The sequence below is a fragment of the Alosa pseudoharengus genome, unplaced genomic scaffold (assembly GCF_046254945.1).
Source record: "Alosa pseudoharengus isolate Yale_2024_CS ecotype anadromous, Long Island Sound unplaced genomic scaffold, YU_APseudo_1.1 YU_APseudo_1.1_scf_20, whole genome shotgun sequence".
Lineage (NCBI taxonomy): Eukaryota > Metazoa > Chordata > Actinopteri > Clupeiformes > Clupeidae > Alosa > Alosa pseudoharengus.
The window spans coordinates 19,290,399-19,304,623 of NW_027468664.1; the positions used below are offsets into that span (position 1 = coordinate 19,290,399).

Below are 14,225 nucleotides of genomic sequence, written 5' to 3' on the forward strand. Positions count from 1 at the left end.
TGGTGAGGGTTTGGTTCTCAACATATTTGGATCAATAGGTCATGCACAATCACAGTCAGGAACTCAACATGATTTGAGACATTTCAAACAGTTTTAATGTAGCCCATGAAACAATGCATGGACAATTACACAAATGTCAAGATTTTATGTTGTATGTTGAACTCTTGACAAAGAACAAGAGAATAGATTTATTTATAGGCAACAGTATGAGTTGTAATTGTTTTGTACAAGATTATCCAGGTTACAATGATGATGTAAAAACTTGAGTTAAATGCAGAACACAAGCAGATAACATTTTTAAATTTAGGGCCCTGACTAGATCTATAAAAATGGGATGAACCAGAAACAAAATTTGTGACATTAGAATCATTTATTGCTCTCTGTAGCACTGTCATCTTATAAGCTACTGCATATCCACGAAATGTCCTATATCAGTGACACAAATGCTTTGAAGCACATTTGTCCCCTGCCATCCTGTTTTCTGATTCTAAAACTCAAATTTGCAAATTTAATGCTTTAACACACACAACATATTAAAAACATGCAACACAACTCAAACATCACAAGTTGTGGCAAATTAATATATTCTCTCAATTAAAGTGGAGAAGAATAGGCTGGTGCTGATCCAAAAAGCCATAGTTTGACCCATGCTTGGAACATGGCATCTTCAGATTTACACTATTCAGGTTAGTTTATTATGACCGCCGCTAGCGAAGCTAGCGAAGCGGTCATATAGGGATTGTCAAAGTTTTTTTTTTTTTTTTTTTTTTTTTTTTTTTCCCGTCATCTACTTCCTGAATTTTTGGTCAACGATACCCGGGACACCGAACCACCGGGGCACATGAAATTTGGTGGGTATGTAGCCCCACTAGACTTTTACGGAAAAATTTCGTTTCGTCCCCGGGGTCCACTCCCCCCCCGTGCTGGGCCCCCCGAACCGCAAAAAAAGCAGTTTTTCCTAAATAACTACCTGAACCGTGGCACCGAGGATGAAGAATCTTTTATGGTATGTTGGTCTCAAGGGCCCACATCAATCTGGCCCATAATCACTCATTTGTGATTTGCACCCCCACGGTAAAAAATGAAAATGCAATATTATTCTGCTTTAATCGTCCCTATCTTCAGTTAAGATGTTCAGAACTGCACCAAATTTTATGTGTATGATTGACCTGGCATTCTCTGGGGGTATGCCAAGTTTCGTAGAATTTCATCCATGGGGGGGTCTTTAAAAAAATAGATTATGTGTACATTTAGTGACTGTACACTCATTGGCCTGTAGATGGCGGTGCACACATATACACATGCACACACACACAGGCACCCACATACTATCGGTATTAGAACGGCTGATACATAATTACAAATTCAGTAGGATTAAAAGAAAGCCAAAATAAATATTCATCATCATCATCATCATGGCTGCATTTCCAGTATTGGCGATAAGTAGTCGTTTGTCCACTAGATGGCGCATCGTTGCAGTGAGACGTAATTTTGTTGGAAGTTAAACGTGGGTTGGAATACAATGGCCGCTTCCTATAAGGACTATAGTTTACCGCAGAGAACGTCTAATAAGGATAGGATGATGTTCACATGAAATGTAATTCCCATTTCTTCTTGAAGCCGAAATAAATCTGAGGATGTTTATCGGACATGCTTGGTTTTTACTGCAGGTACGTTAATCTTATAATATCAATAAGGACCTAGGCAATGTCACCGTTAGCGTTGGTTGAGTGATGGAGGCCAATTTGATTGATTGCATTTGTAGAAAACTATAAATGCGGTTATACCAAGCAAATTGATAACAGCACTGTAATTGTATCTTTCGACTGTCATTTGTTGCACGTGCTACAAAAATCATTCTGTGCAATGGAAGATTTACCAACGTTACACCGATCTGATACAGTTTTGCCTACATGCGTGAGACTGAGACGCCTGTTTATTTTGTTTGAAGTGCGTGCAGGGTCTGAGAGGGGAATCGATGTGCTTTGATTCCAGCTTGGTAGTTGTAGTCTGTGAAATTAAAAAGCACGTGTGTGTGAAGTATCCAAACAATGACACCTTCATTTCATTATGGCTGCTTTAGCAACACACCATAAGCTACTGTTTAGGCTAGTGGGTCCCATTTAGAGGTGGCTACTTCATTCGCGCTTTCCTTGACTCATGGAGCTGCGTGAATTTTATTACAACTTTTCGCCACGATATGGCAATTTAAGTCCGCTTGATACTGTAAGGCTTAAGCCATTGGTTTCCAAAGGAGATTTTATTTGTGTCGCCAGCATAGCTTATTGACAATTTATGTTGTAAATAGGCCTACCTTATAAGCCTACCTGTAGCTTAAGGAAGCTAACAGCTTTCTATTAGGATCTAGTTTGTTAGTTACAGTTTTGTCATAACTCCCTGATGCATTTTTGCATTTAGAATAGCCAGAGCGTGAACAATATCGGGTGCCTATGGACTAGGCTCGCTTGGTGAACCCAGCCTGATCTGCCCGCTATTTATTTTTTGATTTCTTAAAAGATTGAGCTTGGTCTGGTGAAAGCCAGACTAGCCATGGACCTCAGTTACACAATGCAAGGGAACATGAATCAGCCTATATTTGCACGAACAATAACGGACAACAGCTCTTCAACTTTGGCCCGTTAAAATGTGTATGAACAGTCTAGCGACGCATTTCATCAAGGCCCATTTGGACATGTCAGTTATTTGCACCACTAGTAAAACAGCATTTCGTTTCAGACTACTGTTACTTAATTTGTGCATTGACAATAAAGTATTACATGAACTAAAGATGACTAAAATCTTATGTAGAAGAAGAAACATTCACAAAAAAATCCATCCATCCAAAAATGACCTTTGTTTTTGATAGCTGTTGAAAACGGCTGAGATGTTTTTGTAAATAAATAAATAAATAAACAAATAAATAAATAAATAACATTATGCTGATACCTTTTGCTTTTCCCAAATACAATGTAGCCTACAGGTGTAAGTGACCTTTCATCAATCCAGTTGCAATGGATGAACTGTGATGAACTGCCCTACTTGTGATTGTTTAGAGATTTTAAAGGTTTTATAACAATGCTACATCTTCTTTGGCTATTCTACAATCTATTCACCTTTTCAGCACCAGTAGGCTACTTTCTGTGCAGCCGCACACACACACTCAGGCATGCCAAACAAGCATACACAAAAGTTTCAAGAGTGGGGGATGGAGTAAAATATGGAGACAAATTGAAGTGTGCTTTATTTTCGCGGAACGGATGTACAGGACTGAGCGGCGGTCATATTTTGTACCGCTATGCGGTACATCTAGTTAGAGACATAATTATGCTTAGGCCTAGTTCAGGCGGGAATAGCCTACATGTTGTTTTTATTTTGTTTTCGTTCTGTCGTTAAACAGTGTAAAATGTGTGAAACTTGAGTGTGAGACGTCAACTTGTTGTCGGTAGGCAATTACGCAACATAACCACAGGATGGCTCACTTCACTTGCGTTTACCAGAGTCGGCTCTGGCGTTTGCCAGCGTCTCTGGCGTAGTAGCCTAGACTCTAGCTCGAGAACTGAGCTGTGTTCCAGTCCGTTGAAGCTCAGGCATACTAGCAGATCTCAGAATCCTGATCCCAGATCCGCAGTTAGGAGGAAGACACCACGGACAGACGAGGGCTTATCATCACTCGTCCCAGGGCTCCAGGAGTGATGACAATGTATGGATATCATTTCAATCAGTGACGTTAGTCTGGCTAGTTACAAACTAAGATACAATTTCCTCTTTTGAATTTCTCCCAAAGTAACTGTTAGTCATCATCTGGATAGAGTAAGCTCACGTTAACCTCAACATAAACGTTAACGTTACAACCTATGGGCAACGTCTATTTCAGCTAGCTATCGCTAGCTATCTAGACTTTCTAGTTCAGACTGCCTGCCTGGGATGAAGTAATCCACAACTGTAAGACTGTCTGGCTAGCACCAAGGGGTTGCAGATCACACCTCGATGAAATAAGGACATTCTCGGGATAATACGGGCGACCAAAACAAGGTAAGTTAGGTTTAAAACGACCAAATCATCACTTAGCCAGTTCGCATAGCTAGTTAGCATATATTGCTAACCTTCATCCAGTCGTTAGTTAGCGTTACCGTTAGCTAACGTTAAGTGGGTAACTTCATGTCAGCACCATGATCAAGCCCTCGACATCATACCAACATTAACAGCATTCTTCATTGACACGAAGATCTGAATTTTGGAAGGTCATAGTGGTTGTCCTCTCTAGTATGGTCCTAGATAACTTTACTTACAAGAGACATTGCAGGTCATCCATCCGGCTGGTGATCTGACGATTTGGGGAGGGACAGTCAGTTTGTTATTGTTAGAGAGAATTCATATTAGCCTCTGTCATAGGTATTTAAACCTCGGCCAGTTCCCTTGGGTGAAAATCAAAACGATACGCATTCGTGGTAGAGTTGATATGTTTGAAGTGATCAACCATTTTGGTTACAAATCATATTTCATTTTAATACAGATAACATTATCTATATGCTACCAAAGTTAGCTGCATTTCGCGACTCGATGTGCTTCTCGAATCGACTTGGATAACATGGCATCAAACGTTAACTTTGCTATCAAAATTATGATGCACATGATTTAATAGATTATCATATATTATGTTACAGTCTGACCATACAACGGGTTGATCTCTGGATTCGAACCATACAGTTTCTGTCAGTCCAACTTTTAAAAAGGTGTTTAATGAATATAATCTCCCTCTTGTTTCATGCCATGCCATTTGGCATCCTATACAAATGGATATACAGGGATCCATTTGCCATATCATCATCCTCAGCTTTCTGTTTCAGATATCATGTTTCCACTTTCTCTCTGCGAACTTGGTGGTGTGTTCCGCAACTTGACTCCATCAAAACACTACTTCCAATTCATCTCTTCCTACCTGTTTTTTTCTTCTGTCTCAGGCATTCTGTTCTAAGCCAGAGCATGTTAAGGATTAATCACCAGTCAAGGATAATCACAAATATAGCAATTGTGTTTTTAATCCTTGATTATTATCTTTATTATTACAGCTGAAATTCTATAGGCCTCAGCTGTTATAATTGCACTGAATTGGTGATCGCTTTTGACCGCCATTGCCTTAACCCATACACAACGAGATGGGAACAGTGTGGTCCTAAATAATTCACACGTGGTTAGGCGCAGGACCGTGGTGCATTTGGATAGCACATTTCCATGTTTCCCTTCATTGTGCATATGCATCATAACAAAGGCTACTGCCAGCCTCTTTAGACAGAGTAGGTCAAATTGTGGACCTCGGCCTCTGGAGTCCTACATTGACATTTGCCTGTCAAATGAAGTTTCCATTGAGTCTTAAGCGGCACCTCGACTTGTTATCTGTTTGCGCCCCTGACACGATATGGCCTATCTATTGCAAGATTTGCATACAAGAATGTCTTGTGCTGAGGGATGGGATTGACATTCATTGCAGGTGTATGGTCTTTGTGAACTCATGCGCTCTACTCCCCTGCTGTCCCACCCCATTTGATTTTCCACTGCTTTGTAATGGCATGGCATGGCATGGGGTTTGCCATAGCTGTCATCGGACCAATGGTTGCTGCTGTTTGCTGATTGCCTTAATGTGTTTTCTGTGACATCCTTGTCAAGGTGAACAGCATATTTCATTAGAGAGAGCTATTACTCACGCAATAGATACAGCAGTGTTTTACCTAATGATGTTGTGGACTTCAGCTTTATGTTGTGAAGGGGTCATGTCTGAACAAGAGTGGAAGGACAAAGATATATGCTATAAGTATCCTATATTAGAAATGTTATAAAAAATTGTGCTTGCTGTGTTTTTGATCAGTTGCCAGATGGACTTTACAAATACTTTTTTGATTGGTGGTTTCACAATGATTTGTATTTTATTTATATTTATATATAATAAATAAAATACAATATATATATATATTTTAGGGGCTGCCATGTTTCACTACCTCTATATCCAAGCTATGTATTGCTAGGGTTTGGTTTGGGAACCTAACAAACTGTTAAGTCAACAAATAATAGGGAGAAGCCAAAAAACTAGAAGCCAGTCAGAACACAGTTCTTCATTCAATGTTTCTGTCAGTCTCTGGAATGTGGCTGCTGTGGGAGTCTTCTGGGCATCTGTCGACAAGGTCAGCTGGGGTGGCTGGGTATCAAATGATGGCCTGCCTGACTGGAGGGGAAGGCACAAGGGCAGGTATTGGATGTAGTAGGTTGCTTTAGGGGCAGCTTAAAGGAAGCTGAAACTTCCTGGAGGGTTACCTAGACGGATATGGGTACATTATGTCCACTTCATTAAGAATCTGCTCACTCAAGTGATCAGCAGTTAGTCTGTGAATGAGCCTTTAGCCCAACACAGTAGGTGGTAATGAGTCAGAGTCATGGTAAATAGTGTGACTATTGAAAGCGCGGAGAGTGGACGCTTGGTCATGAATAGATCCACAAGAAGGAACTTAGAACATTGTGTCGATTTAACCAAATATGGTCAGTTGTGGGTAGTTTGCCTTTACTCTTGTTCCTTGTGGTTACAGTAAAACCAAGAGAACAGAAAGCTAAAGGGCCACACTTAAGACATGATTGTTCTGTAGGGTCATCTGTGGGCTTCTTCACTGAACATCAGCTTTTGACTTGAAATCTGTGAGGGACCGGTTAAGCGAATGCATTATCGGCCCCTAGCCTATCTCTTCCTGCAAACAGACAAACCGCACTGTGACAGGGTAATCAACCGAGGCTGTGTATAATGAACTAACCTAGTGCCTTTGTATGAAAAATTGGTTTTGTAGCCTGATTAGGCTGGAGCTTCATATCAAGTGCAGCTTTGCCCCATCTAAACCAATTGAGGCTTTCTGAACATAACATGAAGGTTTTGTTGTTTTCCATCTAGCCAGGCTCCCTTAGCATGGTTCTGTTTTGCCTTTAAAGCCATCTGAAAGCTATGTTGTCATCTTCCCTCCCAAATAGCTAACACTTACTTTCAGTCCATTAACTCTAAAGTTGGCATTCAGGTTCTCGAAAGCAGTCATGATTTGAAGCCTGCCCTGTGGTACCCTCTTGTTTAATTCTGCACTCTCCTGATAAGCACGGTGTTAATTAACACCTGTCTCTCACCCAGATGCCACTGCAGAAGCTATTTTCAGGTGAAATTAACTCCACAGGTAGGCTACAGAGTCAAGAGTCTCATCCCAAACAGTAGGGAAAAAGTGTTTGTGTGTGTGTGTGTGTGTGTGTGTGTGTGTGTGTGTGTGTGTGTGAAAGAACACCACTCTGTTTGAAAGGAGCTCATTAGCTTAGAGCCCCATGTCAGGTCTCTCTTGAGTCTAGTGTTGCAGATGGCTCTACTAATTATTGTTGGACATGGTGCAATGTCCCTTCATCGTATAGGGTCTCTGGACGTTTGACTGTAGAGGAACTCGACACACACTCTTGTGCCAAGAAGTTTGGCGGAATTTTCTCAGCTTGACCGGAAGTACTGGTAGTACCGGTAGTACTGTAGTGTCTTTTTGGACAGGAGTGCTTTGAAGTTTTGCAGTTCTGCCATATATGGAGTGGTGAGCTGTCTGTTTGCAGTTCAGCATAGCTGAAAAATTGAAAACGAAACTGTTTTCTGTACATCAAATAATAATAAAAAAGATTATCATAGTGCACTGTCATGATTATTTATTCGTTTTTTGACTCTGCTGGGTGATTGTCCAGATTTGACATTGGCTGTGCTCTACTTCTACTGAATTTGCGCATCCTTCATCTTCTAGGCTACTGAGCCGCGTGCTTTAGCCTAATGCTCCAAGCAAGATGCCGTCCTTAGCTCATTACTCCCCAATAAAAAGTAGGAACCTGCATGGTCAGTGCCATCTTTGATCCCCCTGTTTTTAATGTCTTGCCTTCTTGGAACTGGCATAGAACAAATTCGATGAATTCCAGCACTCCACTTCATAGCCTAAGTAACAAGAGAATCCTGTCAAGCACGGCCAAATCTGTCCTTTATTTCGGATTAATCAGCGCTGGAGCACGCTGGAACGATTTTTGAGCGCAGTGACTTATCTCACCAACGGCTGTTTATTATGTAACAGTATGCCGTGAGTTCCCGTACATGATGTTTAATGTATTCAGACTTTAAAAAGATGGGATTTATTGTCTTCTAACAATAGGCCTATGTCTTTTTCCCATCTGGATTTCACTCAAAGATAGATTTGTGTGGCAGTGGTGGTGAGCATCTGGCGTGCGGATCTGTGAATGAGGAGGAGGAGGATGATGATGATGATGATGATGATGATGCTGGCCTAATTTGACAGGATTCGGCGACTCCGCAGCGGCCGAGGCTGTACAGCCGCGCCACGTCTGCAGCTAATGCATTTTACATGTCTCTGCAATGAGCTGATTAGCAGCATGAATTCCTCCAGATTAGCCCCAGAGTTTGCTCTCCTCTAAGAAGTCAGAAATTGTAATGGTTTGAACTCTTTGTATTTTATTTTTTTGTCACAAACGAAAGGGGGAGGGGAAGAGATTAACCCCTGCGTCTGCTGTGGCTGTACATTCTGTGCGTTGCCAAGCCGGATAGAGGTGATTTATTGAGATATTCACACTTCGCTTGGCTGCTTAATAGTCCCTGGCCCTTGGCCCGTGGACAGCCTTCACACAAATATTCAACCGGGAGTGAATAGGATGGTGGACAGTAAATCCTACCTCCATTTCGAGGCTTGGTGTTTTATGGTCTCTGCAGGAAGGTCCTGCAGGACGTTCTAAGATGGAACTGGCGAGCCGAGCGTGCCTAACACAGGGGCCAGGCAGATAATGGACCGGCCCCGTTGGAATCCTGTTCCCTTGCTTGGCCGGTCTGGCCCACGCCCAGCCGACCGACGCCACGACACACCCTCACCTCTCCGGAAACACCTGTCTCTGTCTTTCTTTCTGTCTCTCTCTCCCTGTCTCTTTCTCTCCTTTTCTCTCTCTCACTCCCTCCCTCTCCTTTTCAGACTCTGGGCTTTTGTTGTTTTGTGTTGTGATGGACTCAAAAGGCTTGACTGGAATGCTAATATTGGGCTAAATTTAGACTAAGCCTGCTCATGGCACAAAAGGTGAGCCATGGGGAAACCCAAAATGGTGTGTGTGTGTCATGCGTGTCGTGTCTGTGTGCCTCAGGGTTCCTACGCAGTATGGAAAACCTGGAAAAGTATGGAATTTGATTTTAGTAATTTCCAGGTCTGGATAATTATGGAAAAAAGAAACAAGGGTATGGAGAAATATTTGTGTTTCCAGACTATTGCATCTACAGTACTAATCACTTCACTCAGGTCATAATGAACCATTCCTACTGTTGTGTAGCTTAACTGTCAGTCCACAGCGTCAACATACAAAAAAAGTCTCCCACAAGGGGACCCTGGAACCAAAACCAAATTGAGAACCCCTGCTCTATGCACGTGCCCTACACCATTGTGCACTGGTATGTTTGCGTAGCTCTGCTATTTTCGGCTAAAACACTGGTAGACTTTTTTGATTTTGTAAAAGATACCAAGACACTGCCTTATCTGATTCAAAGTCAAAGTCTGCTTTATTGTCAATTTCTTCACGTCAAGACATACAAAGAGATCGAAATTACGTTTCTTACTATCCCACGGTGGAGACAAGACATATTTTACCAATTATGTCCACAGACAAACATAACATTCAAGTAAACAATATAAAAAGTAAAAATAAAAAGGCACATACAATGAAGAAATAAGAGCAGCAAAATTGGGTTGAAATTGTGCAATTGTGCATGCAGTAGACAGTCAATATAATAGTGCAAAAGTCAGGCCAATAAATGGCTAAGGTAGTTCTGTTTGACCTAAGTGCAAGTGGCATAGTGGTGCAAGTTATGTAAGAGCAGCAGAAGTGTGTTCAGAAGTGTTTTCAGGACAACAGGACAACAACAACAAGTTGCAAAGTGTGCAAGTGTACAAGTGGAGTAGTGCAAGTGGAGTAGTGCAAGGCAGCCATTTTGGGTCCAAAAAGTCCAGGATGTTATGTAGCTGAGGGTGGAGGGGGGAGAGGGGGGAGAGAGTTCAGCATCCTAACAGCCTGGTGTATGAAGCTGTTGGTGAGTCTGGTGGTGCGGGAGCGCAGGTTTCTGTACCTCTTCCCAGAGGGCAGTAGATCAAACAAATTGTGAGCGGGGTGACTTGCATCACTCACAATTGTGGTCGCCTTGCGGGTGAGGTGGGAGGTGTAAATGTCCTTCAGGGAGGGGAGTGAAGCACCAATAATCCTTCCAGCTGTGTTCACTATGCGCTGCAGGGCTTTCCTGTTGTATTCAGTGCAGGAAATTGGAAGGAAATGTGAGTGCACCTTCCAACACAGCACTTCCCCCAACAAAAAGTATCCAAGGGCTACCAAGTTAATAATAAACATTGACAATGCTAGTAAAACGCTCCATTGACAATGTCTAGAATATGGTCAGAAAAATGTACCGTGGCCCCAGCCTGTGTGTGTGTGTGTGTGTGTGTGATGCTGAAGGGGTTTACTGAGATACAGAAGGGAGTAGGCATGAATAAGAGGCTGCTATGACTATGATTGACTCATTGGAGGTTTTAAAAGCATCCCACAATATTCAGCATGGAGGTTGTTTGAGTGTGAAGGGATGAGGGTGCTGCCCGTACGGTTGAGTGACCTCTGTTGAGAGATGAATTGCTTTTTTTCTAGCAGCCTGTCTGTAGTGAGTCCAATTCAGCTTTCAGAATGTCATGTGCTGTATGGAAATGGAATGCAGTATTTTCTCTCTCTCTCTCTCTCTCTCTCTCTCTTTCTCTGTGTTTTTCTTGTTTTTTGTGCAACTGTAAGATTAGAACATTAATTTGCCTTTGATGGATTTATAGGGCCTAAATTAAAACCTGTGGTCAAGCCCCATTTGGGTTGTACTTGCAGAGCTATGTGTGAGGGCTGAGGTTCTCTCATACCAAGTGCTGGTGAGCAGAAGGAAAAAGGCTTTCTTTTGTTTGTACTGGGTTGATGTTGGGATGGGTCACCCATGAAACGGTTGCCTGTGGCAGCAGATGCGAATCTCTAGGCCTTGGAGGCACGACTGGTATGAGGCCGGCATTTTGTGCTCATGACCATGGTCACAAGTCTCATAATTCAATTGGTCTGCTCTTTCATTAAACGAGTTTGTCTTTGTTTGGTATCTGTGAACATGGAGAACCAAAGTTTATCAAATTTCCATGGATGATGTCAAGCAGGGATGCTTGATGTTGTGTTTGTGTACACATTGCATTTTTATCTGCCTGTATGTTGTATGTGGTTTGTTGCCTTTGTGCCTGATGTTGTCTATGTCTGTTGATGACCTGCTGCAAAGCAAATTGCCTTTTGGTGACAATAAAAGTGGAAAGTAAATGCAAGTGGTGGTTTTAGTCTTAGCAATCTGTTTGGATTCCTCAATGATTTTTTACATATTTTGAAATATAATAATTTTTTCATTGCTCCATTTGTCACACTTAAAGGCTTATGAAAATGGCCAACCTCTGGCCTGAAGCTGGGCAGGTGTATATGGCGACAACAATCAGTGAAATTGACACAATATTTAACATTATTAACAAGGCTCAGCGTTGCGTCATGGAAACAAGTCAGGGAGGCGACGTCGAGGGGGGAGGGGGGAGGGGGAAGGGGGGGGGGGGGTTGTAGCTGTAGCTGGGGCAGCTTTCTGGATCTGAGTCAACCCTGCTAATCCGTCTAAGACTGACCATGGAAAGGAGAGAGGTAGAGAAGAGATAGAGAAAAAGAGAGATAGATGGAGTGAGCGTGAGAGAGGGAAAGAAAGAGAAAGTGATGTGACGTATGCTGGCGCCTATTATGTCACCGCCTGTGTGACTATTCAGACAAACAGATTGCGGGCAGCTGCTCGCACGTTCTTGGTTACCCTGTCGCCTGCGGGCACAGCTTGAGCCTCGGCTCCTACAGTCCTCATCTGGCCTACGGCTTTTCCCCAGCAGTAATGGCTGTGACCGGGGCAGAGCCTCATGGACGCGACCACACCGGTAAGACGTCAGGGGAGGACACGGTAGTTAAGACCAGAGAACTGTGTCAGTCAGTTAGTTCTGTGTTGGTGAGTTGGTTCTACCTGAACCAATCAGTGGCTGGTAATTTGGCAGGTTTCCACAAACTCGTGAATGGATTGAAGTAAGTTTACCTCATTCTAGTGTATAATGCCTTACTCAAGGCAAAAGGGTACCTTGCAGTGGGGGGTTGTGGGGAAAATCATAAGCATAGGTTGTGCTTTTGGGGAAAGCATCACTATATATATATATATTGTAGTGATGTTTTCCCCAACATTTCAAATTATTATGACCGGTCGGTCATATAGCTTTAGTCAGATTTTTTTTTCTTCTTTTTTTTTTTCTTTTTCGCATGTCCAAATTTCCGTCAATGATTCCCGGGACACTGAAAGACCGGGGTAGACGAAACTTGGTGGGCATGTAACCCCATATGGATAGCATGGAACTTGATCTGTAGCCCCCCCGCTGGACTGCACCCCCGAAAGGAGGGTAGGGCAGACACAGTTTTCTGTGAATATCTCGAGAACCGTAAGGTTTAGGAGGACCATTTTTTTTTGTATGTTGATCTCAAGGGGCCATGTCAACCCATTCCATAACCACTCATTTCATGTATAGCGCCACCTAGTTAAACACAAAAAAGTAAAAATGAGGTGTTGTAATCGCAGGTATCTGTGACCTAACATAGTCAAAACTGCACAAAATTGGAAGTGTAGGATCATTATGACATCCTCTGAATGCACGCCAAGTTTCGTGGAATTCCGTTCATGGGGGGCCACACAATAAATTAATTTATGTTACTATACACCAACTGGCCTGTAGGTGGCCGGAGACAGTTTTCTGTGAATATCTCGAGAACCGTAGGGCCTAGGAGGTCCACCTTTTTTTTGTATGTTGATCTCAAGGGGCCATGTCAACCCATCCCATTACCACTTATTTCATGTATAGCGCCACCTAGTTAAAAATTAAAAAGCAAAAAATTAGGTGTTTTCATCACAATATCTCTGGCTGACATGGTCAAAACTGCACGAAATTGAAAGTGTAGGATCATTATGACACCCTCCGAATGCATGCCAAGTTTTGTGAACTTTCGTTCATGGGGGGCCTTACAATAAAATAATTTATGTGTACATTTAATGACCGTACACCAACAAGAATTCCCGGGACACTGAAAGACCGGGGTACACGAAACTTGGTGGGCATGTAACTCCACATGGATAGCATGGAACCATCGTTTTTCGTTTTGATCTGTACCCGCTGTACTGGACCCCCCGAAAGGAGGGTAGGGCAGACACAGTTTTCTGTGAATATCTTGAGAACCGTAGGGCCTAGGATGACCAATTTTTTCTGTCTGTTTGCCTCCAGGGGTCATGTTAACCCATTTCATGTGCACACATGTGCATAAACAGATACACACGCACACACATACATTCACAGTAATCATACGTATGACACATACTCACACAGTAGACATATGTATGCATGCATGCACATGCACAAACACACATACGCAGGCAAACACACAAGCACGCACACACACACACACACACACCCACACACATAAACATAAACGTGTACACGCACACATACACACAATTCAAGAATTTCTCAGAATTATGAACAGGCAAGATGGGGGTGGGGTTGTATAAAATGAATTTTACATGTGGCATCTATTAACTAATTATGTTTTGGTACTTGTTGTCTAGCAGATACCAGTGAGAATTGAGTGTGGCTAATGCAATTTAGTGAGACAGTTAGAATGATATAGGCCTTTCAGCGTGATTTATTTTTGTGGAAAAAATGTGCTGGACTGGGCGGCGGTCATATTTTGTACCGCTCTGCGGTACATCTAGTTTATTTATCTTGTAGTGATGCTTTTCACATTGGAAGGCATGTCATGGTGTATGACACTCTAAAGGAAAATGACTTGCCAGACTGCTTCTCTAGTGAAATCTATTGGCTAATGTCTTATCTTTGAGTGATAAAGCCACTAAGCTGTCTTAGGCTCTGGTGGTAGCCAAACAACAACAACGATAGACTATATTGATTGTTTTTTGAAGATTCATTGCACCCAGAAGTGTCCCATATCTGTCAATATCAACTCAGATTCATCCGCCCGTCTGACTTCCTCAGCTGTTAGCCTTACTGATAGCCATAATCTTC

General features: G+C 42.4%; 1 protein-coding gene across 7 annotated transcripts in view; it reads left to right on the forward strand.

Moving 5' to 3' along the window:
* Positions 1-3,382: 3,382 nt before the first annotated feature.
* Positions 3,383-14,225, forward strand: part of osbpl8 (oxysterol binding protein-like 8) — a 93,457-nt gene continuing 82,614 nt past the window's right edge. For 2 of the 7 annotated variants that reach the window (XM_076296793.1, XM_076296794.1), the window contains exon 1: positions 3,384-4,032. The gene's annotated coding sequence lies outside the window, so the exon portion shown is untranslated. Of the gene's footprint in view, positions 4,033-11,824; positions 12,048-14,225 lie in introns of those variants that run through there. The other 5 variants (XM_076296790.1, XM_076296792.1, XM_076296795.1 and 2 more) reach the window with 4 other exon arrangements.